The sequence below is a fragment of the Anomalospiza imberbis genome, chromosome 3 (genome assembly GCF_031753505.1).
Source record: "Anomalospiza imberbis isolate Cuckoo-Finch-1a 21T00152 chromosome 3, ASM3175350v1, whole genome shotgun sequence".
NCBI classification, from domain to species: domain Eukaryota; kingdom Metazoa; phylum Chordata; class Aves; order Passeriformes; family Viduidae; genus Anomalospiza; species Anomalospiza imberbis.
Window position 1 is genome coordinate 106,605,185 of NC_089683.1, and position 26,006 is coordinate 106,631,190.

Below are 26,006 nucleotides of genomic sequence, written 5' to 3' on the forward strand. Positions count from 1 at the left end.
ATCATAGCAGCTGATGATGTCCAAGATTTTTTGCCACCTTGTACTCTATATAGGTTTCCCCCATTATTTAGAGCTGTGTCTTGGGTTACAAGGTACGTTTATAAAGGAAGAGACAAATTCCACAGAAAAAGTGTTCCTGTTTGGAGCCTTATTTTGAAGCAGTGAACGATGAATACTGGGGAATTCTATTTGGCCTCAAACTCATGATATGCCAGAAAATTTGCAAGTTTTCTAATAATTGCAAAATAAGGAGGTTTCATTATTCAAATACCATCTATATAATATATATCGGATATAATTTCTGGTTTCATAGATGCCAAAACTATGGAAATACATGGATACATTTCAGCAGCCTTCCAGTACTAAATTAGGGGCTGCAAAAGAGTTGGTGAGGGACTTTTTAATGGTGTGTGGGGTGATGGCTTGGAAGTGACAGGGGTTTAGATTAAATAATAGGAAGAAATTATTCCCTGTGAGGGTGGTGAGGCCCTTGAACAGGTTGCCCAGGGCAGCTGTGGATGTCCCATCTCTGGAGGAATGTTCTAGGCCAAGTTAGATGGGGCTTGCAGTAACTTAGTCTAGCAGAAGGTTTCCCTGCCAGTGGCAGGGGGTTGGAACAAGGCAACCTTTAACATTTCTCTCAACCCAAGCCATTCTATGATCCTTTGTATAAAATGCCACCTTTTAGCCAAATTACAACATAGAAGAAGTCATTGTTTTACTTGGTACCTGCATTGGTTTAAATGGTTTGAATCTCTAACCTTGAATTTTTTACATCTAAAGTAAGGCACACCAATATTAAAATATCACTTATTCTGTGGAAATACTAGCCAAAATGAACAAATTACTGAGAGAATCTACTAGGCAACAGGTATAAGAAGTAGTAACTTGAAGTTTTTCTGGATAGTGGAATCATTGTACTCCCTGAGGGTTTTTTCTTCTTGGAATTTTTTCCTCCTGGAATTGTTTTCTCCCTAAACTGAGCCACAGATGGTTGTATGTGATGCCCATTTTTTTAGCTGTACTATCATCTTGTCTTCACAAAGTGTGCATTGCTGTAGTATTCAGGTGCCAGAGGCATCAGTTCTTACCAAAAATTACGTACAGAATGTGTTGAAGTCTCCCATTTCATTTTCTACTGTGTGTAGGAATGTGCCCCCTCTTGATGGAGTGACTAAATTATTCTTTGTCTGCTTAAAAAGGCAAAAAGCCTAGAAGTTTCTCTCCCAATTTGCTAAAAAGACACTTCATAGAACCTTTTGGACTTCACCTCAGACCTGAGTCTGTCTGACTGGACAGAGGCCAAGAGGTCCTGCCTAGCTGATTCACTAGAAAAGGAAGAGAACAAAGGAAATATTTGCTTTTGTGGGGTGTTTTAGCAGGAGCAGGGACCTCTTGCCCCGGCTTGGTTTTACTCTGTAACAGCTTTGATATTTTGTCTTTTAATAAACCTTTTCCTGTTTCCAACACTACCTCAGAAGCCATCCTGCTAATTTTATGCATTCGGGGTAACTGGGCTATCTCAGGTGTGATAGGTACTCTGGGAGCTCATAAGACCTGGTTTGAGGAGAAACCCATCAACCAGGTATTCTATTTTCAGTTTTATGGAGATCTATTACTTTATTCCAGTTCTAGATCTATTGATTGCTTTAATTTGATGCAGAACATATATTTGTTACAGAACTCTCCGTGTTATTTCCTAATCTCAGTTGCTTTCACTTCTGGAATTAAAAATGTAATTCCCATCAAGTACCACTTCAGATTTGGTGATTATATTCCCAGACAATTTCTTTTCTGACTCAAAAGCAGGATGCCCAATCTTAGAGTAATATTGCAGTTCTGAGGCAGCAGCTGTAGTAAGCTTTACTTGGTAAAGTAATGCTGAACTTCATAGGTAGCTAAATTCAAAATATAAGCCCGTCAGAACTCAGTGTCCACTTAACAGAAATTTGCATAGTATCTTGTCCAGGCCTAACTTTTTGTCTGTGACTTTTTTTTTTTTTACCTATAATTGTTTCTGAAATTCTAAAAGAATAGCTGAGCTGGAGCTACTGCAAAGAGATTTTTTAAATCACATCTCAAACAAAGCATTCCTCACATGATTTTGCCTCCAGGCTTCAACATCGAAGGCATTCTCAGGAGGAGCTGCAGTGCTGTCACAGCACTGTTGAGTCAACAGAGGTAGAGCACTTGTTTGATACATGGATGACTGATCTTCGATTACCACCTTTCACAAAACAAATGAAAACATCTGTCCTTTTATTTATATACGAGCTTTCCAAGTAGATGTGAACAATTTTCTTTTGTTTATTTTTGTTGCGTGTGTTCTTTTTCCCTCCTGACTCACTGAATCTTCATTGTATGGAAAGTGAAACTGAGCACTGAATGGATTGGGTGGTTGCATCTCTGTTCAGGTTGGTTTACAGTGTGGTGGCTGGTATTTTTTTGTACCTAAAAGTTTATTATCCCTTAGAAGATAGCTAAGCACAGTATTTTAAATTAAATTCTATCCCAAAGATATGTCATTAAGATAATAGTATGATTATTTATTAGCCTATGTTTGGAGCAGACTCAGTTGCTCTGCTTTGGAAAAGAATTCAAATTTATGAACACAAAGGCTTCCAAAGTGCAGGGAAGTGTTTCCCTGCAGAGAGTTAGTAAATCTTCACAAATATAAAATTGCTCAGTCCCTGCACTCCTTTCTGGCATTTTCTGCTGGACAGCTTGGCTTTGTTATACTGGCTCTCCTAGATATCTGAATTGTCACATAGAGACTGTGCATAATTTTAGAAGTCTTGAGAATTGAAATCAGAGCCCCTTAGCTGAAAAAAGGATCTGAGAGTTAGATCACAGAATGGCTTGGGTTGGAAGGAACCTTAAAGCTCATCTAGTTCCAATCCCCCTGCCATGGGCAGGGCCACCTGTCACCAGAGCACTGCCCTGAGTGCTGCAGCAATACCAATGGTTCTGTGCACCTACCTGTTCAGTCTCTGCTTTTGAGTATTGCTGGATAGCTCCATTGAACTATACTGTAAATATTACTGTTTTCAAGCAGTTAACCATCTTGAAAACACATCAACATGACTTAGTTAGTATAACACTTGATGAATTTACAAATGAATCTTGGCATAAGGCAAATGCATTTTAACGCTGCGGTTTGTATGCCTGCTCCCTGCATATTTATTTTCAACTTCCAGTTGATTAGCTGCTTTGTCTTGTGTGTAGAAATGGCCTGTTTAATGCAGTGGGAAGTCGAGTAGAAGCCAGCATTTGTTAATGGATGCTTTGAACAGGCACAGTCAGACATTTTAAATTATTCTAACTAAGCAGGAATTCTAATTTATTTCTAAAGATAGAAGTACAACAACCCAATTACCTAGTTTTCTCATAGAGTGTAATGAGTGTAATTAGCATAAAATTGGTCTATAAATTTAATGGACAATTTCTTGTGTGGACATTGAAAACACTAGTAAAAATGTGGCAAGCTGTATTAGAGTCCATATAGTAACTTGTTCCCATTAGATGCTTCCTTGACAGAAGGCATTACTGTAAAATATCAATCAAATCTGTTCTGCACAAGGAGTTTTTAAGGTATTGGTTCAAACAGGCATGCCTGTAGGTTTGAAAGTTCCTTCAATCTGAGAATTTTTTTGGCTGGGTTGGCAGTAGGGTTTTTTACCTTTTAAAGATGATTTTCTGACTATAAGTTCAAACTTGTAATGTATGTGAGGATGTGGCCAGCTCTGTGTGTAGCCTCATAACAATAGCTGGACCAGTTGTTCTAAATGTAGATTATACACACAGCTGACAATAAAGATAATGAAATATTATTTATTTACACTTGAAAGTGGAAGGGGTGCTGGAGTCCCACACCTGATGCAGAGGTTCTCAAATCATGGTTCAGGCTGCTGCCAGCACTTTTGCAGTTGGTTGGATGTAACCAGCTGTGGGGCATTTCAGAAGTTCTAGATGATGGAATTCAAAGGATAGTTTTCCCTCCCTTCTATAGCTGATTTGTTTATGATGGGGAATTCTCTATGTAAATGTGTTTTCATCCAGTTCTGTAAACTCAGACATAGCAAAGTTGTGGTGACCTGCTGAGACTAAAGTGGTGAAAGTTAATGCTGTGAAAGACAACACATACTTAGAAGAATATGAAGTTTCTTCTGCTTTGCCTGTTCCCTAGAGAGTGGATAAACAAAAAATCCAGCCCTGAGGCTTGAAGATTAGGACCAAGTTCTTCAAAGTATGTTTTCATGATGAAGTTTTGATTTCACCCTAGTGCAAGCTGACATTACTGGAAAAAGATATAAATGTAAAATTCTCTAAAACAAATTTACCAATCATGAAAATTCTTTAATTTCTTCAAGAGTGCATCCATTTTAAAGTTACTTTTATTGCATTATTCTGTTAAATACAATGAATAAAATTATAGCTGTGACTGTGAAAATAGCAAGTTATTTCTTGTGCATGAGAAGAGCAACTCTCTTTGGAATTTATGCCCTACCACATCTTTCCCTGTCTGATAATTTCATAGACTGCACTTGCCCGCCTTCCTATTTTGCCTTATCACAGAGCAAATGAAATACTTTGCAGGTCCTGGGCTGCTTTGGAGAGATGTTGGGCCACTGTGTGTACTCTGTGACTAGCAGCCTGCCAAACAAACTGGGCAGTGTGCTCAATTTACTTGGTTGTAGGGCCAGTAAAAGATGTGTCTTTACATTTCTAGGATTTAACTCAAGGCAATGTAAATTATTTTATCAAAATATATTAACATGTAATTAACAATTCTGTTCCAGGTTAAACCCTAAGAATGTTAATCCTATGGGGTTACTAACTTGGATTTATTCAAGAAATAGTATTTTAAAGCAGGTATTGAACAAGGGTTTTTTTTAAGTTCTGAACTCAATGCAAACCATGCAGCAAGGGGAGAAAAGCATGGAGCAGTCCATTGCTGGCCTCCCTTAAACTGAGCTGTGCTCTGCTAAAATAGAACATCTTATGGAGGAAAAGTGTTCTCAGGTCTTTTGTTCTGAGAGAGTCGCAGAAAAGATAGGTCAAAGTTTTAAATAAATCTCTTGGGAGTGTGTATTCATATCTTACCGGATAAATCAGTGCACCTCTCTTCACTAGTAGCTGAAGATTGAAGATGTGATTCTATAATAAGGATGTTTTGGCGGTGGAACTTGTAAGAAGTAAAATATTCTGTTGGTCTGTGTAGGAATTTAGGTGTGTTTGACTTGGAATGTGAGAACCACCTTAATCCTGATTATAGGAATAAATTTATTCACAGGCAGTGCAGGAAGGGGCTGATTTTTGTGGCTGTGCTCACAGGGGTAGCTGGTCCCAAGCCCCAGCAGTGTTTCAGAGCTGCCCTCACTTCTGCAGGCAAAAAAAAAAAAAAAAAAAGTAAAAAAAATTGCAAGTTCCCATCTCTGGAAGTATTGTCAAGCTGGATGGGACTGTGAGCAACCTGATCTGGTTGAAGGTATCCCTGTTCTTCTCAGGGAGGTTGGACTAGATGGTCTTTAAAGGGCCTTTAAACCTAAACCATTCTATGATTCTGCAGTCTTACTAAAGTGGAAATTATAATGTATTTCTCCCTTGAAATACTTTGTGATTGACAAAATAGATCCAGATGTAAGCACAAAGCAAACCCCTGTCTCCCAAGGAGTTTCTGAAGCTAAAAATGGACTTATGGGTAAGTTTGGAGGTTGGCTGCAAGGTCAGGTAAGTAGAGCAACATTATTGCTTGTAATAATAATTGTGTTGATTTTTCTCTTCTGTGAATTTTTTTCAGCACAGCCTTTTACCATCTATTAGAAGCAAAGCACTTGTGCTCTGAAATGAATAATTAGCTGTTGAAGAAGGTCTCTGCTGTGTCAGTACTGTCTTCCACTTGCCTTCTCTTATGTAACAGAGAAATTGAAACTGAAATGGGGAAAAGTTACTAAATCCTATACAGAGGTTTAACTTTTAAGTGAAAATGGGATTGTGATGTTAGAAAGATGCTGCTTGGGAAAGACACTTTTTGTCCTAGTGTTCTCCTAGTAATCATATTTTCAGCAGTATTCTTGTAGAACTGAATTTCTGAGCATATTTCATTTAAAAAATAATATTTTAAATTCTAACATGGTGCCATTAACTGGCTACTTTTGCAAAATGGTACCATGAGAAGCAAATAGTTTAATAGTAATAAGGACATTAAGTTCAGCATTCTGTGGCTCATATATGGTTTGTATTTTAGTAAAATATGCGCATTTAATTTTTTCTAATGTAGTTTGTATAAATACTGAATGTAATTACTCTTTTTTGTCTATAGTTGCAGTTATTGCCACTTATATTAAGCTGTTTTGCAACTTTTCCAGCTCTGTGGAATACAGCTAACTGTATGTTGCTATAATACACTTTTTTATTAAAAAGCATAATTATTTATAAGACAAATTATTAAAACCACGATTCTGGTAAAGTTTATTCAGCTACACAATATAAAACTAACCACAGGAGAATGAAATCTGTGATGGGAGGGAAATGTTATTTGGAAAGGTACAGATCTATTAGAGGAATGTGTGTGATAACCATGAAGACCTGTCTCTTTCACTGAGAACTGGAATAATGAAAACAAAGGACAGAAACTAAGGAGAGGAAGATCAGTCATAACCTAAATGTTGAAATTCACACTCAAAACTAATGAGCGACAGGTTATTACCAGCTCAAGATTTTAAAAGGTAAAGTATCATATTTCTCATTAACTTTCTTTAATAATTTAAATTTCATGTGTGTTTTTCCATTTCACCTTTTCATGCCCTGCCTTCCCCTTTATATACTGTAGACAACTCTGCTAGTTTTTATTTCCAAGCTGTGTTACTTAGAGGGACTCAATTATATATCACAATGGTGTCTTTCTTTCCATTTACTGAATGACAGTGCATATCATTTCTGCATTGATTCATATGTTAGGTTGCTACAAATGCTTAGGCTTAAGACCTTGATATTAATTCCTTATCCACAGCTGTTTACATCAGGAAAACTCAATTGTCTGAGCACTACTGGAAAATAAATGCAAGAAGTGCCCTGATATTATTAAATCAAATTTGCTGAAAAATATAAGGAGAATTTGTGCAAAGTGACGATATATGGCTGCAGTTGGATATATGATATATGGCATGGAGACGAGCCTTGTAGCCTGCTTGAGCTCAGGTATTTTTATTGCTTATCCAGAAATTAGTTGCATGTATAATCTGACAGCAGGTCACACAGCAGTTTCGTTTGAACAGGTATGGAACTTTGACCTCCGGATTGCCCACTTCCTGCATTTGGTGTTTTCCTTTGCTGCAGGCACTTGTTTTTAAAGCTGGTGGCTATTATCATATTCTGAAAGGAAGCAAAGGGTGTAGCTACAAACAGTGAAACTGTGGCTAACACATGAACAATGACATTATTTATGTGTGCTCCTGATGAGGGAGCCTCTACAAAGAAAAGGCAGAAGGCACAAAGAATTGAGGAACAAATCTTAATTGTACTTTCTGTTTGCTCCTTGATGCTCAGACCCTTATGTGCCAAGGTTGCCAAGTGGTTTTAAAATTTCTGAGACTATTTTTCCCAAGGAAATAAAAGCAGTACAGAACAGCACATTTGTTATAGTTTTGTGTTTAGCTGGAGCATAGAGAGACTTCTGAAGGCAAAGCCCTTGTTTTAGGACCTGACTCAAGAAAGCATTTTTGCTTCCTCTTCTTGTTACCAAAAATAAAAAGCATTATTAAGGAATGATATTTGCAGCTATGCCAGGGAAGCTATGTTGCTTCCATGTGATTGCACAGAGTATTGTTAGAGAACACTATGAAAAGGACTCAGAAACATGGGACATTGAGAGAGGACAGCTCAGAGTGCACCACAGGCTAAGCTAAAGCCTGAGATATCAGTTCCAATAAGAGGCAGAGACTTTTCAATCTGAAAATGAAAAGTCTAAATGTCAAAGGTAAAGGAATGATAAAAGCAGCTGTCAAGGGTGGGGTGGTCAGCAGCTGGATTCCCAAAACACCGAAGAAATTAGAGTGACAAGCAAGGAAAGGGGTACTGTCAAAAGTATCTACTATGGTTTCAGGATCAGAGAGAGAGAGAGAAGAAAACAGGTTTATAGAACAACATGAAAAGAAGGCAGATAGGATTTAGAAACAGCTTCACTGAAAGAGAAATTGGTTGAGTGTTCTAATGATGGAAGGAGAAGAACAAGTTTGAATGAGGGAAAAGGGATCTGACAAACTTGAAACTTTCTTTTTGTTAGCTAGCTGGTGGTGACAAGGCACACCTTCAATTCTGGTGCTAAAAATGGGAGCTTGGAGTACAGCCAGATCACTCAAAGGCAGAAATTACTTTTGGATATACTGAGAATAGGTGATGTCATTTAGGTGAAAGAGAGAAAGTACACGAAAAGAGGCTGCAGGAAAAGGAAATCTGTCTTTTTATCACCTTATTCAATCGGGTTAAGTTTTAGGAGGAGAAGTAGTTATTGCTTCTTCTTCCTCCTTAGACATTATATAGACTGATAAGTGCAGTCATTGAAAGTACTTGAAAAGTTATTATGACGATAAGATTTGGACTTTGTCATCCTGGTCACTCAGATATGTCAAATTTCAGTGAAGGAAAGGAAAAAATATGTTGTAGATTGTAGTAGAGCAACAGAAATTACTTTGCTATACAAAACACTGAAAAAGTTTTGGAGAGGGTTTGACTGGAACAGGTTCAGTGATGAAGGTGAGAGGCTGAAAATGAGAGGAGACTGTGGGGAGTGACGGAGGCTGACTCCTACTCTATGTGAAATGCATGGTCAGTTCAGTATTTCTTGGCACTGTGAACAAGGTTGAGTTTTAATGCCTAAGAGGTGAGGGGAAAATAAATTTCCTCTCCCAGAGAGGATGAAAACCGACTCCTGTGACTGCTGCTACCTGCCAGAGAGTGAGTAAATCTGCAGCTATTGTAGACAAGTGCCATGGCAACTGCTCTGAGACCAAGCAAGTCTGCCTCTTCTTGCTTTCTTATGTTATGCTTTTTCCATCCCATTAGTCTAAAAGGTTATTTATCTTTTCTCTCCCTCCCCCCCCAGTAATTGTTTGCTTTGATAATAGTGCATACAAATGAGAAAAGACTTCATTCAAATTGTTAAAGATAAGAACACAGACAGGGATTAAATCACTTGAGAAGGCATCAATAATACTGATTGTTTTTAATGGAAAGATGAGAAGGTATGTTCCTGTGTTCTGAATAAACACTTTTCCTCATTACAATAGTAAAATTAAGTCTGTCAGTAGGATTGATTTAAGGATACAGGTGAGGAAGTACTTCAGGATATCTGTTTCATGTTGGCAGCTTCATACAATGCAGTTCATTAGTTTTTGAAGGCTCCAGTAGAGTCGTGCTGGCTTGAAAGTTTCTTGGAGTTTTCGTGCTAATTGGTAAATCTTCTTGTGCCTGGGGTCCTCAGGAGCTCAATATCTGTCTTTGGGGCATCACCTCCCAGGGACATCCTTCAGAATACTGAAGAAGCCTTGGTGACTTCAGTAAAGGACTCAAAACTTATTTAATATTGGTTTGAGAGCTCAAATGCAAGAGAAGCTACCACAGGCCTTATTTGCAATGATTAATTATTCACTATTTTAAAAAGGTGAACCTTAATTTCAGCCTTAAATCTGGAGCTTGCAGCTGTTGCATTGATTATGGATTGCTATGTAAGACTGTTGCCCTTCAGAGAAAAAACATACCTGAGAGTGTATGGTGATCAAATTACATTTTAACATACTTGGATGAAAAAGAAAGTAACTGTTTTTAGAACTGCTTATTCTTTAAATAGCATTTAATTGCACTAAGTACTGTATATTTAACAGGGAAGATCTTTTTACCCATTTCCCTCAGTTTTTATGCTTAATTTCTTTCAATTTTTTGAGGGAACATGATGGCTTTTTTTCTAGAAGAAATTAATTTAGCTAAAGATTTTTTTTTCTTTTACAGTTTTACTGACTGTAGATATGGTACAGAGTAGATAACTTTTGATGCAAAGGATATTTATGTATGGTGATTATATAAGTGAGAGGTATGGTTGCACAACCTGAGCATGTGTAAACCTGCTGTGCATGATTTTTAATATGCATAAAGCTTCATAACACATGTTATTTTGTGAACTGATCGCAGAATAAATCCTTTGATGAAGAATAATTGCATTCTCAGAACCAAATGTGGATTGATTTCATCAGTGTGAAAAAGAAAATATCCAGTACAGAAGTTCTTAGAGCAGCACTTTGGTAAAGCTGGACAGAAAAGTAGCAGTAGAACTAAGTGAGATTTTACACTTCTGCAGCACAGCTAAGCAATGAGCCAGACCTTAGTGTTTTAATATGCATGAAGTATTCTATGCTTTAATGAGGTCTTGTTCTTTGGCTCTGAAGATTGTTAGTGCCCTGGTGAATAGCCATTCAGGCTTCAGGCATACAATGAGAATTTGCTTCCTCTTTCAATTCTCCAACTTCTTGGATAGAATTTATTATTTCTCTAAATATAAGCAGCTGACAAAATTAATTATATATTATAGTACCCCTTTTTGCTATTTTTAACTCCATCCCTTTAAGTGGGTTACATGGTATCCTTTTGTAATTAAGTGCAGATTAAATATCATATTAAAAACATAAGAAATGACACCTTTTCAACTGTCATTATGAAATTTTTAAAGGCAAAAGAACAATTCTGATGTTTTTTCCAGAAATGTTTGTCAATAAAATAAATATATCTTGTCCTTGTTGATGTGATTGTAGAATCAAAAATGTCAAGATGAAATATGCTCTGTTCTTTCTCACTTAAATGCCTTTTAAAGATTAATTTTTTGCCTATTTTATCCTTCTTTGAGAAATAATGATTTCCTTCCGAGAGTTTTGTTGGATATGCGTTATTTGAACACCAGGAAACCAAAATACTGGTAGAGTCAGGGAACAGAAAAAAAATGGGATTTGCATATAAATTCGGTAAGTATTGTCTTTATTTGATAATAAAATAGTATTTCTATTTCCACCAGCTACATAGAGTGAAACCAGTCCATGGAAATTACTTGTAAAAATTCTGCATGCTTTAAAATTTGATCAAGACAAGCAATTATGGACCCAAAACTTTCTTCATATGAACTTTCAGAGTACCAAGTCTAAATTCAACCTGTTTAACATCAATCAAGACTCTCAATAGAAATAAGAGAGTTCTTCCGTAGACTTGAAATAAAAGAGTTCTTCCATAGATTTGATTCTCACCTAAGACTTGCATCACCTGTGAAAGCACTCTCTGCCTTTGCTGCCCGTAAGGCAAGGCAGCCACTCTCGTGCTCCAAGTGCCCCGTTAATGCCTAAAGCTGGGGGAATGTTACCTTGGTGGTCCTCACTGAGCTCAGTGAAGCCAAACTACTCAGTGTAACTTGGTCCTCTGTCTTTGGAGTTAAGCTCTACGTTTGCCTCCTGCTTTTCTTTGAGTTTGCTGCAGGTGTGGTTTAAGTACAAAGTAAGTGTGTGTTATTAATTATCTCAATCTGGATCCTAGAGAGATTTCTTTGGGTAATACTGTTGCTAAATCTAATTTATCCAATTTCAAACTAAGTCACCAACTGCACAATTCCTAAGAGCTAAATTCTGTTCCCTAGTTTGGGCTGTAGTGACAATCAGCCCATTCTGTCACCAGTGCTCAAGTGAAGCTACAGCATTTTCTGGAAAAAAAACAAAAAGCAGCAATCATACTACCCTTATGCACCTGAACAGCTGCATTAGACTTGGTCATTATCAAGTCCTTAATGATGGCAATTTATCAAATTAGCCTTAAAATAATACATACCTTTTTCCAAATGCTATACCATTAGCATGCCAAATTCTGACTGTCTTTATCAAATAGTAAAGTTTTCTTTAAAATGCGTCTTTCCACTCACCCCCAAAAAGGTAAAATGAGTTTGATATATTCTACATTTTCATTTTGTTTCATATGAATTGAAAAATATTTAAATGCACAAAAATGTGCTTCCCTGATTAGCTTTTTAATCTGATTTCTTGCTCAAAGTGATTATTGCAGATGCAGTCCCACTCAGCAAATTTGTCATGACAAAATAGCCATAGTTTAGCCTGGAAGGTGGAAAGTGGCTGAATTTGAGGTCATATAGGAAGAATTAGATATTTCAACTGGAAAAAAATTCTTTCTAAAGAACAAGATCAGGTTAACTCTGCTAGAACCAGACAAACCAGCAATTTGGAATTCTTGTTGCAGTGCATTGGTATATATGGAAGATGTTACTTTTTGTGAAAACATGAAATGGTGTTCCAAAGTATTTTCACTGCAAATACATTCCCTGCTCTGCCCAGCTGATGACAGTATCTCTAGAAGTGCTCAGCAAAGTATAAAATTAATAAATACATATATATATTTGTGTGTATGATTTATATAGATGTCTTTTGAGAGGGCAAGCCTTAGGCACAAGTGTGAAAAACACCAGTCACTTGGTTTTTAAAGTTTTAAAAGTTTAATAATATTAAAATGGTTATAAAAATAGTAATACAATTAGAGTAATAAAATTTAGAGTTAGGACAATTACAAGACAATAAAAAGCAAAGAATTACGGACGTCCGGATGCTCTCAGACACTAAGTCACGAAAAGCCTGCCTTGCAAACAAAGGAATAAATAACCCTTAAAAGCAATAGCCTATTGCATATTCATATATCTCATACATGATGCATAAATTCCTTGCAAATTAAGAACTTTTCTGGTTTTTGTCAACTTCTTCCCCTTAATCCTGGTGGTTCCATAAAGACAGAGAGAAGGTGGAAGAATGTTTGTCTTTTCCGATAAGGAGGCAGTAGCTCTTCATGGGCCCTTTCGCTGTTATCTCTGTGCGAAGAGTTTCTTGGTTATCTCATCTCTTTCTTGAGCTAGTTAAAAAATATCTTACATAGCATAGTTTCTGTTTTAACATTGTGTTATAACCTAAAAATATATTTAACACACTACTTAAGAGAATTAATTTAGCATAACTTTGTAACATTACACATAAAATATTCATTGTAATATTTGCAAAAAGCCAATCATAAAGTATGCATTTTTCAAAACAAGGAAGTACTTACATATCTGTTATTTTGCAAAGCCTTGCAGACTATGCTGACCTAATAAGTAAGAATTGGTCATTCTTTTCTGACAGTGGGGATAGAAAGGAATGAGACTAACCTTCTGATTCTATGGCTTTTCTTTCCAGCACTGAAGTAGGAAGGAACTTTCTCTTAGTTTGATGCTGTCTGGCAGCTTCAGTTCTCCTTTTGCTGGAGACCTAGAATCTATTTGATTCCCTATTTCCAGCCTAATATCTTTCTTTCTTATTGCTAGGTTTTATAACTATTGCAGTATTGGATCGTAGGATCTAGATTGAAGTCTTATTGTTCTGGGCACAGTGAATACAAGTACAAGAACCAGCTTCCACACTGAGAGGCCCTAAAATACAACCTGCTCTTCCACAAGCTTTACAGTTCTGTAGGCTGTCTTTGTTAGCAAGTAGTGTGGAGCAGTGGATGTAGATCTGCAGGAGCACAACAGGCTGCAGGTACCCACTGTGTGGGTTTTGAAGGGGTGATGAATGGCTTTACATCACACTAGTTAAAATCTCATTCTGTGAACTAATTACCCATTCATGGTTGATGTGCACTTCCAATATAGTTGGCCCTTAAACTAATAGAGTCAGTGCACATCAAACCTGGTCCATAATGTAAACCAAATCAGGTAAATGGGGACAGTGAGATTTGCTTTGAAAAGTACATTCTTGAGCACAACAAGCAAACCCAGGACTGTTTGTGTAAGACTTGCTGTTGTAGTAGTGTAAACATAGTTGATGTCCATGACCTACACATGCTGAGTGCCTAGGGAATGCATGTATCTAAATGGATCCAGTTGACACCAGTGGCTTAATATCTTCTGCTTAGTTTCTATCATTTTCTGTGCCCAAAACACTGGCCTTAATGACTCTCACACAACACTCACAAGTTTTTTGTGTGTGACAGTGCCTACCTTGAGCACAACTCAAGAAACACTGTTAGAGCAGAGGGCTGACACACATCCCCATAAACACACAAATCACTGTTGCCTTTTGTGTTGCTCTTGTTTTGCCCCAGACCCTCAGATAATTTTAACAAAATATCTGAGTTTCTCTGTCCTAGATTGCAAGGCAAGATGTATTCAATTGCCATCTGTTAGAGGTGTGGCAGTTGTCTTCTGTTAATTGGGCAGTTTTCTTTATCTCTTCCACAAACCAATGCTGCCCCACCCCGGGGAGACACCTGCTGTTAATGGCCTATTGAATGTCACTGCATGGCTGATGAAAGTTACAGCATCCCATTGTGAGATGCTCTGCCCAGAGGGAGGAGCCAAGCATTCCTAGCTGGATATAATCTGAGTTTTTGGGACACAAGACTCAGCCTTCCCACTGGATTCCCAGAGGAACCTCTGGGTTTTTCCCACTGGATTGTCAGAGCAAGACTACACCCTTCTACAGGATCACTGCTCCAATAGAACCACATCTGCCACTCCAGGAGGACTGCAGCCATTCCCATTTGCTACCAACACTCTAACCAAAAGGGTGTCAGGTTGTCTTCTGACTCTGTCAGTGGTTTTTCTTTTGTATTATTCCATGTATTTTGGGTTTTTTTTTTCTTTTTCCCTTTCCTAATAAATTGTATTTCTGACTTGGAGTCTCTCACTGGTTTTGCTTTCAAACCAGAACACTCCCAAACCTTCTGTTACCAACACATAGTTTAGTTCTTAAACGCTCAACTTTTGTCCATCTTCAATATTTTTAGTCCAACAACAGTTGTTAATAAACTGTAAGACCTAAGGTGGAGATGACAAAAGAGCAGTATATAGTGACCCAGAGATATCAAAGCACCCAGCTTATGCTAAACATAATGAAACTGCATAAACATGTTGGCTAACTAGAATAAATATGCACAAGAAAATATTTCCAATATTAATTTCTCTTCTTAGTAGATATTGGACAGTGCAGTTAAAAAAGAACAGTAGCTGGAAGAATTCAGTGCCAGGGCTTACACTGGAAATTACCAACAATTCACCCTTCATGTGGCTGCAGATATAAAGCCAAGAATGAGAAATAATGGTATTATTATTTACCAAAACATAGGGTTTCTGTTAGCTCTGTATGTCTCTGTTAGCTCTGTATTTGCTGTTGCTGCACTAAGGACACTGTTGGTTTGCAAAATGAGATACTTTCATTTTACCATCACACGTAAACTGGATGTTCTACTGATGATGCTTTAAAGATAAAATTATCTCTAACAAAACCAGAATAATATAAGAAAACTCAAACTGATTTTATTAACTTCAAATGGTAAAATATGGTGCCGGCCATTACAAATAGAATTTCTTATGAAGCTCACTATGCTTCAGAAACAGAGTTAAAAGTAAAAATTTATGACTTACAGTACCACACGGCTGCTTTTTTTTTAAAGTACAGCATAATCTTGGGAATTAGGGAAGCTTCTAGCTGGTGCTTCAGTATGAAGGCCAGAAATGCTCCTACCCCTACCCACCTGCAGAGCGGAACTTGGCACCATTTCCCACAGGAAGCTTAGTCAGCTCTGTTAAATAAATTGCAATAGTATGGTTTTAAATTGTATGACAAAACTAAACACCTACTCTTCCAGTTAATGTAGGGTACATTCATTTTGAAAGAATAAAGTATTTGGGGAACACATAACTCAGAGGGCTAAGCTGGTTTTGCTTGTAAGGTCAGGGAAGCAGCGCAGGTCTCGTGAACTATGGCTCTGCTGGCTCTCCTTGATTTCTAAGAAGTCTAAAATGTGTTTCTCTCATGCTCTGCAAGACTAAATAGGACATACATATAATCAAATATGAAGCCATTAAAGCTGCAAAGCTGTACAGTCAGTTTCATTTCTCGGAATAAAGCACTAGTGCACAGCTGAAATTTGAGATGTAAGGCCACAGTGGTACAAAATGCAGCAAGTTCTGTCTGATGGAACCTCTGTATGGTGGGGTTGTTTTGTTCATTTTGGGTGTTTTTGTTTAGTTTTTTGTTTGTTTGTTTGAGTTTTTTGTTTTGGTTTTTTTTTTGTGGTTGTTTTATGGAATATGTCAACTACTGAACCTAGAAATGCTTTTCACAAATAGGTATTCCTATTTGATTTAGTAAAGTTTTCATAGGCACACTTTGGAAATTCTGATGAAGAATGTGAAGAGATTTCATTGGCTTGTGGCTTTCATTTTTAAAAAATCAACCAAAAAAAAAAAACAAACCCAAAAACCCCACCCACCTCAAAACCTAACATTTTGTATGGAATTTAGAAATAAAATTGTCTTGATCACAATATCTTTGATATTTCCCGTGTAGGCTACTGAGAACTGGACATAGTCCAGTGAACTCAATGGCTCACAAATGCAGATAATCACAAAACCATAAAGGCTGGGAGCCCACAAATTAAGCCATTGGAAACTGATGTACAGTCTGGGGTATGCCATTCTTGCAGTGTATTCCAAGATTTTTGATAGCTACAAGCTGGAATTAAAAACACGAATGATAATTGAGATTAGAAAGATAGAAATCTACAGGAAATCCTGCAGATATTCTAGTGAAGCTCCTTCCATGTACCCAAGGAAATAGCACTGTAGTATATTCCAAAGACAGATAATAATTCTTAGAGATAATTCTAGACATACTTATTATACCAGGCATTATTTTTATTATTTTGATTGAATTAATGTCCATTTTAATATTAATGTATTTTTGTAAAGAATATACAGTTCTTCAGAGCCTTTCACATGACTGAATGGGAAAGATAAGTGCATAATTCATGGACCATTTGCAGGCCACTGTTCTGCACAAGAGGGAAAGTTCAGAGAAAAAAAAAGACCATCATCTGTACAATTTAAAACATGTTGTTGTGATGTTAAATAGAACTTCCACAATTTCCTCTGGAATGTGTGTTAAGTCTAAAGGAAAATCATGCTGAAACACTGGAGAGAATTTGACCAAGGCAACGGAGGTTTCACAGTTGAGAGTGACAATTTCTAAATATAACTGCGTAGTCGCACACTGTTTCATACAAAGCTGTAACAAACTGCCATCCTAACAATCTCTTATTGTACAATTGCACCTTAAATTGTCACCCACTACAGAAGTCCTTGTTGGTCATGGCACTTTTTAATCTTGTCTACTGTAAAACTACAGGAAATATTGTAAAGGAACATTATAGGAAAAATAAATGTTATTTTTCAGGTTCTCTGCAGGAGACCAGAGCAGGCTGCCAGGCAGAAATTTCAAAAGCAGACTTGCTGTCTGAGATGCCATGGGAGAATGGAGCAGCTGAGGAACAGAGAATTACTGTTATATAAGCTTCCTATTTCCTGGCTGAACAAGACAGGTCTCTTGTAGAAACTGAAGCCACGAACTAATATGAATCCCTAATATGTGTGACAAAGCATATCAGTGAAGTGGGAAAAGGCATCCGAGTGTCACAGCTCTGCAGGATGTGCCCCAGAGAGACAGCTGCCCCACGTGTGTGTCTCTAGGGTGCTTCAGACGAAATGCAGGTGAGTGAAATTGTTTTACTGATAAAAAACTTTCACACAAGAAGCAGAATGGGCAGATCTGGTTTGTAGGGACAAAGGAAGGGATAAATGGTGCTGGGCCAATATGTTCCTTCTTTCTAGCTGGTGCCTTCCATGGCAGTTTTTATCAACTCTTTGCAGTGGGATTCAGTCACCAAACTGTGCCATGTGTGGTATCTCACTCCTTTGAAGTTCGTACTTCAAGGGGAAGAGCAAAGAGAGGTCCTGCCAGAGTACTTGGGTGGATTCAGTTCAGCCTTCTTGGTATCTTAAGGAGGAAGGAGAAAAGGCAAAGTAAGTGGAGAGGGAAAAGAAATTCCTGCTCAATCCAGAACTGGGTAAAGTTGATGCAAAATGTGGTTTGATTAGCATGGATAGTAGTCATTTGCAGTGATTTATCTGCTTTTTTTCCTCGTGTTTTTGTCCTAAACTTATTTTGCACTGCAAAGTAAGGCAGTTATCAGCTGCTTTTCTGTTATCCTCTGAGGGGAGCATTTTCTGCAGCTGCTGAATTGCACTCAGAACAGTGGAGAATGATCACCATGATTTACAAGAGGCTTCAGGTCAATACCATGCTGAGGAAGTGAAGGAGCAGGGCCTGATCAGACAAAGATAACTGCTTCTGCCTGGAAGTTAAGCGGCTGCCCTTGAGGGGAGACCACATAGGGGCCGCAGGTTCCATGGCTCCAGGGATGTGGTAATCACTAGATGGGTCATTTACCTGAGGAGTCTGGAGATAGCAATAACTATTCATTACTACAGAACTATCAAATTGATTACTCTCTTTTTTCCTTATTTTCTTGGGCTTAGCACATAGAGAGCAAAACAGGAAAGCCTCTATATTGAACAGCTCTTAAATAAGGTGTAACAATGAGCTTTGTTTTAAGTAGTTTATAAATGGTACTGAGGAAGAATAAAATCCAGAGGGCAGAGTCTACTGCTATTAACACAAATTATTTCCACTCATTGGTTTGCAAAGTTCTTAGTCCAAACTAACTGAACTTCCTACTTTGGAGAGAGTGATGTCATAGAGATTGACCATCTTCCCTTTTGAGCACAGGAGTAAAAGGAGAAAGATGGGCATTCGAAGTGGTGTAATCCAAATAAAGGTAGACTCATGCCAAAGAAATCAGAAGTTCAAACTGCCTGGGGCACTACGTGACACTAGAGTTTAAACATGTTATTCAAACTGCATGGTTAAAGAGCATAGGTTATAGAGGCCAGACAGCTGAGACCCAGTAAAGGGACAGCTGTTCCAGTGTCTATAAAACTGATCTGTTGGCTTAGACATCTAGCTGGGATGCAGAAGAAGTGTATTTTGTATTCTATTTCAAGTTTTATAAAGACAGCCCATGCTCCCTGGACAGATAGTTATCCAGCTTCTTCTGTGGTTTCTACTTGAGAAATTGGTGTAATAATTCTCTTGCTTCTGGTCATGTGCTGGTAACCAACAGAAAAGATTACTGACATGGTGCTTTGCCTCTATGCTCCTTCCACTAAAAGTTCAGAGAAACAAGGATGAATGTGTTTTTTTCTGTGGGCTTTGCTTATGAAATATGTTCTCACTGAAACCCATTAATCAAAGTAGAGGTTGATGCATGGTTATTTGCTTGATCTAATGTTTACTGAAGTCAGCTGAAATCTTTCACTGGGTGTTTAACGTCTTCCCCTCCCTGTCTTGCTGTGATGCTTTATGGTCAGTGGAGCAGCTGAGGAAAAATGCTTGCGATTAAAAGCTCTTAGGGTGAGTATTGAGGTAACAGGGATCCAGCAAAAATAATCTGAAGGGTCACAAAATTTATATTTTAAAAGTAATTGTAGCCCTACAGCAACAGTGTTAGTGTAAGGACTGTGGCAGCCTTGATGCTTCAATGGTATATGGGAAATAAGGTTTTTTAACTCAAGGTTTAAATCAAATTTAAATGCATTTATTCTAACCTTTATTACACTTATCCCCATAGTCTGAAGTGCAGAATAGAATGCCCAATAAGCTGAACACTGAGCCAATAATATTTGTACTTTATCAGGTAAAGCAATTGAATTTTGAAATTGAAAATGCCATTGTTTCAACTTTTGGAACTCCTTGCTTCAGACATAACCTTCATTAGATAACACTGTCTTGAATTTGCCTTGTTTTCCCACAAAGACTTATAATAATAACCTGGAATACAGGCAAGGAACAGAAGCAGGAGGAGCATGTTGTACAAGGAAAGGCTGTGTCCAGCCACAGACCACCTAGCCCTGCTCCAGGACAAGTGGTCCTGGTCATAGAGAGGCGCTCGGTGACTGAGGAGTCACATTCAAGCTCTGGGGACACCAGTGTCAGCTCCAGACAAACTCAATGCACAAGCATGTGGGCAATGCTGAAAGAAGCCAGGGAAGAAGTTCCTGAAATTGCAGGATTTTGTTTGGACAGGAATGAGGAGGATTTGAGTTTTTACTTCTCTTGGGAGAAATAAAATTTTAGTGTATTCTTCTTTCTCCTTCACTCCTGTTCTGTGAGTCACAAATCCTGACTTATTTTCTCATATGTAAGAGCTACGTGATGAATTCCAGTCATAACTTTGGCATGTTCAGCCTCCTTTCACATCAAATGCTTATTTAGGAAATACCTGGAGGACTATATGTAGTTACTGTGACACATTCAGTATGTCCATAGAATGTTTAAAAGGGGTTTGCTATTATCTACTTTCTTTATCTTTCTGTTCATAGTTTCCAGAGTGATTTTTATGTCTTTAAGACAAATTATGTGATGAACCTGGCCTGACAAGTAGCATTTAGACCTAAGGACCAAAATTCCTAAAACATGTTCAAGTTCTACAGCTATGGGATTTTTATGAATGAAGTAAGAAGCAGGCACAAGAGATCTTCAGGTAGGACACTTTCTGCAGTCTCAGTAGTAAGTGAAAATGTCTACAAAATTCTGCCATCACTTGATATTTATTCTTCTGTCCTTTGTGCATTATCTTTTAGACGATGTTTTCTATACCATATTCTTATGCAGTGATAAAGGGTTCAACAAAATGAAAAAAATTATTCAGATTAAAAATGCGAATATGACTATGACTTGCCTGGTTTGTACAGATAAGAAATTATATGAAATATAATGTTATCAGTTTAATCCATGTTACTTTGGACATTACCACACTTACAGTTTATTAACAGTAGGATTTCTGCTCTGTAGGTTTTGTACCAGCTAAGTTGCTTAGCAACCTTAACTCCAAGATAACGATGTCTTGCTGCCTGTGATTAAAGAATAATTTTTCCTGTATTCTGTTTATGATATATCTAACTTACATTTTTTGTTTGCAAAGTCTTTCCCTCAATTTTCATTCCAAATGTAGCAAGGTATATATATGTTCCTTGAAGCACTTTATCTTTGAAATTCACCACAGTCACCTACTTGAGTAATGCAAATAGCACAATAGTATTATGAGAAAACCCACACTATACAATAATGCAAAGAACATAAAATGGAGAAGCAGCCTATAGGGCTGCTCCTGATACTGCTGTATAAATCCTTAAAACCTTTTCAGCACAAGTACATTGCTAATAACCGTGGATAATGCTCTAGTCCTGTGGTTTAATTCTCCTCTTAAATAAATAAATAGAGACCCCTAGGACTTGCCCATATGTGATGCTGTGCTTTGGAACTGGTCCAGAAAAGTGAAATAGTTTACTTTAGATGGTAGCAAATGTCTCTTGATAAAGCTGGGAGCTAGATCAATTACTTTAATAGCATTACAGAAGTCCACTGGACCTCAACACTAACAGTATTGTGAGCTAGCACAAGGATGGCTGAAGGATGGCATTAATATATTTCAAAATATTCTGTTAATTCCTGAACAGCTTATCACCATGGTTACTGTGACACGAAATTAAACAAACAGGAAATAATTTTAAATTAATCCATGCTGAATAAGATTCTAATGGAATCCAGACTCTCATTTAAGCATTGGGACTCACAATCAAGAGTGACAGCTCTTTGGCTAATAATATAACCCATGTCTGCTGGAAGAGGGGGAGCTCTGTTCTGGGGTTTGGGGCGTCTATCATAAATTATTGTAACTCTGCATGGTGTAGAGGTTTATAACTGAAGTATTGATACTGGGATGGATGCAATGGGAATATCTGTATGTGACAGCACCAGAAGTTACAGCAAAGTATGATGAGACTGGGATCTGTCTTGAATTCCCAGGACATGGTACCCAGTGGTAACACTGAGGAGAATGATGTTTAAATCCATGTGAGAAAGGAGCACAGCACAGATGCTTCCTCAAGGCAAGACCCTTCATCCTAAACTCAGGATGCAACAAGTTGCAGCCTGTCATGTGTGCCAATCCTTTCCTTTTTCCCCCTACAGAAAAACTTACATTTCAATGAAACAAAAGAAAAAAACAAAAAGGAAAAATAGACAATGCATTATGAGCTTACCAAAAGCTTATGGCACTACTGGAGTAAAAAGCAGAGTACTAGCTGTCAAAATTGGTAAATATGTTATTTTTGTGTTTAAGTATTAACTTAATGCTACATTCTACTCCCTTCATCTAAGAGATGTGAACAAGTCCTGTAGTATGGCATTTACCATATGCTGCTTTTAAGGGTTTCTAATGTATCAAGTTGTTTGCAGTTTCTAGGTGTTAATTTGAACAATTATCATTACTTAACAATTCAGCAATTCTGCTCTGAGTATTTGGAGTACATTTTTAGTTACTGACCTGGACTGGCTTCTGCTGCAGTGTTGGGTGCGTGAGGGTGTTACACAAGCAGGAGGGGAAGGTATCTGTGATACACAATAATGTTAATGTCTGTAGAGAACATTCTGTAGACCAACAATTGAAAAATCTGAGCATTTCTACAGTGAGTTCCTGCTGGATCAGCCTGGTGTTTCTTGAATATTTTTGTAAAGAATACTTTAAAGGACAGGAGTGTTGCCTCAATGGAAACAGAAGTTGTCCCATGGAGGATATAGCTCCCCTACATGAAGCATTTGTTTCAAATGTCGACCTGCCAGGTGTATAAAATCTGAGACTCTGTTTGGTGCTTTTAGTTTAAAGTGGAAACTCGGTCTGTTCCTCCTATTGTTGCCATAGGTGCCATGGGATCTGAAACAGATGACAAAACTATGCTTTCCAAGGAAGTTCATACAACCAAAATGCAAAACCTTAGCAAGAGCAATACCAAGGCATAACAGGAATACAGTCATATCAATTTAAATACCCTCTTGAGTGACAGGTTTATGTCAAATTTACTTAACTTCACCAGACAAGCATGTTTGTACAAGTAAATATTTGGCATCTGGAGATTCCTCTTGACTTGAAACTAGGCATCAATTTATCAATTTAATTTAAAATCAATTTAATTTTATACAATAATTAATTTTAAATCAATTTAAAAATCACTTTAGCTTATGCTGAACTAGTCTGTGCAAAGCAATACAGTGAGAAACATCTTAACAGATATACATTTTGAGGATCTCATCCACTGATAATTATGAATAAAATTAATAGAATCTGGAGTACCTGATTTTGTAGTGACATCCCCAGGGGGGAGCTCACAGTGGTAATGCTGGCTGGCTCTGAAAATGAAGATGCATTAAATGATAATGAGTTTTAATGGGAAGTGAATCTGGTATGAGTCATCAGAAAAGAGTGACTGGGAAAAACATTATTTTTAAGGGAAGGCCTTTAACCCATTTACTTAGTGCATATGTTGTCACAAAGGAGTTTCACTCAGACTAAACTCTTCAAAATTACATCCATCATTCAAGAGACTTAGGCAAATCAGAAAGTCTTCACTGTGAGAAGTTAAAGTATTTTCTATTTTTGAATTATAGTTAATGTTTTTCCACAAAAATATTTTGACCTTGTTAGCATTTAAAGATGAACCTATAACTTTGACAGCTAAATATAGTTTTTGGTGCTAGTGTAAGAACATCTGAATTAAAATAGTCAAAACATCTCTCACATTATGCACTCACTCAAAATTCAGGTTTAAAACCTTCTTGGGGATTCATATTTAATATTTAGTTAAACATTGCCAATTATCTTTGGAGCCACAGAATAAAACAGAACTTTAGTAATTGTCACAAAAAGTGATATGGAACAGCTTATTCCAGTGTGAATGAAACTCTGAACATAAGTAGTTATTTTAAAGAATACAAAAGGAAGTACATTAAAGGTTAGGTATCACTCATTAATATTAGTTACTTCCAACATTGATCAGGAAATCTGATTCTCTAAAACTATCTCAAAGAAGATGCTGTCATTTGGATAATTACACATGACCCCAATTTATGCCAAGATATATGTAGAAATAAACTAATTCTTACTGCTATTCAAATATTTATAAGTTTCCAGCTGAGTAGTGCTAATTAGACCTTTATACACTTACAAAGAAAATTTAAAATAGTGCTTTTAGCTTGGCTTTTATAAAATCTTCATTTCTTTTCCCAAAGATGTCATACAGCAACACAGCTGTAGTGGCATCATGTGCAGAAGCCCAGGAGGTCTGAAGAATAAAGCAGGAGCTATTCTTTCCATTGCATTCAGATTTCCTGTGGCTGTTGTTTTGCTGGCATTGATAGACTCTAATTCAGAATTGAGGGGTTCAAATTGAATTTGACTGTTTCCTAAAGCCTTTAAGAATAGTTACAAAGCAGCGGCCTGAACACCAATAGCTACTATTCTACTGTCTGCCAGCTAACTACAGCACATTTTTTTGGAAACATAAATCTTTCAGGTTCTGTTTCTCCTCCCACATTCCCAGAGTATTAGTTTCAACTTAATGTGACTGTTACTTGGTAACATTAATATTAACATCAGGTTAGGGTTAATAGCATTAAAGAATAAAAAGATGACCTGGAAGTTAACTTGCAGGAAAAAAAAGTCTGTTTCAGGCTCTACATAAAGCTGCTGGCAAGAGAGAGAGGACTTCTAAATCCCTTTGCATTTATTAATGGCAGGGCTGGATTTTGCCCCGAAGCTGCAGAAACCTAAAGGAAGCCACCAGAGGGCCAGTAAAATACCGGTCACTGATAGCCCAGATCAGTTTCTTCACCCAGATCAACACTTGTGCCAGGGCAAAGGGAGGATGGCACGAGGTAAGACTAAGGAACAAATTATTATTTCTTTTGGTGCCAATGCACTTCCAACTTAAATTTTGTGTGAGAAGATAGGATAGTTGTGTTTGGTGTAAAGGAAATTCTGCTTGAAGATTAAGTGGAAGAGAAAGAAAAAACATTTTCTTCCATTCTACCTAATGTACCAGTGATTCCTCTGGTTGGAAGCGTATTGTTCTGAGGCCTGATTTCTGGGTACAAAGTATGTGCTTTTGGAAACCTTGTTTCTACCAGAGCCATAGAGATTTCCTCTGAGTAAAAGAGGGACAGAGCATGTAACACATGTGCGTCTGTGCATGCATGTGCATGCTACACAGCTGCTCTGCACCTTGGCAGTCAGTTGGGCTGGGGAATAGCTGGGGCAATACTTCCATCAAGAGGAAAAATACACACCTGGAAATTGGTGGTTCCAAATGTTTGTCACTGTCTAAAATAAAATATCTCACTGTTGTTACTATTTGATAAGTAGAGTGCTGCAGTAACCAGTGCTCTCACTGTAGTAGCCCTGTGCTTCAGGCAACAGTCCTTTATAGGACGCTGCCTTAGGTGCTAAAATGACTTATATTCTTTGTAACATGCTTATTTTTCTTATTTTGCTTATGGATGCTTATTTTTCTGTAATAAAGATGAGTGAGGGAATGCCATCACAATTTTTTTCTTGAATTCTTTAGTAGACTTTTGTGCTGTGAATGGCTGCTAGGAAAGTACAAATTGCTGCTCCCTCACAAAGAACACACTTCCTTCTCAATCTGTCTTCCCTCATCCTCAACCTCTAAATGAGGATTTCACCTATTTTTGTGTGTGTTTTTAAGGATTACAAGTTAACATTATCTTGCATTTTTCTTCCTTTGGTTTGGTTGGTTAAAACATACAACTACTTGAAGGAGAAGGTTATATGAAAGATTGGTACCTATAACATCTGTTAAGTCTTAATGTGTTTAATTCAGGTATGGCTGTGCTAGTTTTTAACTAAGCTGAATTCTAAATGAATGTCAGTGGTTTTCAAAAGCTTTATTTCAATGCATAACTTTTTTTACATATATAATTCCTTATTTTTACAGAATTATTTAATTTATAATAGTTCCACATTGATATGAGACAAATTAATCAAAGCATTTATCATTTGGGTAATCACATTAATATAACTGCATAAAGTAATATAATCTTTCTGCAATAATATTGTAAAATGATACATCTTATTATCACATTTACTGTGACGTTTATGCTGTGTTTGACATTTCCCCATGTGCACAC

General features: G+C 37.3%; 1 long non-coding RNA gene across 1 annotated transcript; it reads right to left on the bottom strand.

Annotated features, from left to right (window-relative positions):
* Positions 1-35: 35 nt before the first annotated feature.
* Positions 36-1,745, bottom strand: LOC137471759 (uncharacterized). The gene is made up of 2 exons (XR_010997820.1): positions 1,620-1,745; positions 36-175 (listed from the first exon to the last, which is right to left on the bottom strand). It is a non-coding gene; the product is annotated as an uncharacterized lncRNA (long non-coding RNA).
* Positions 1,746-26,006: the final 24,261 nt, after the last annotated feature.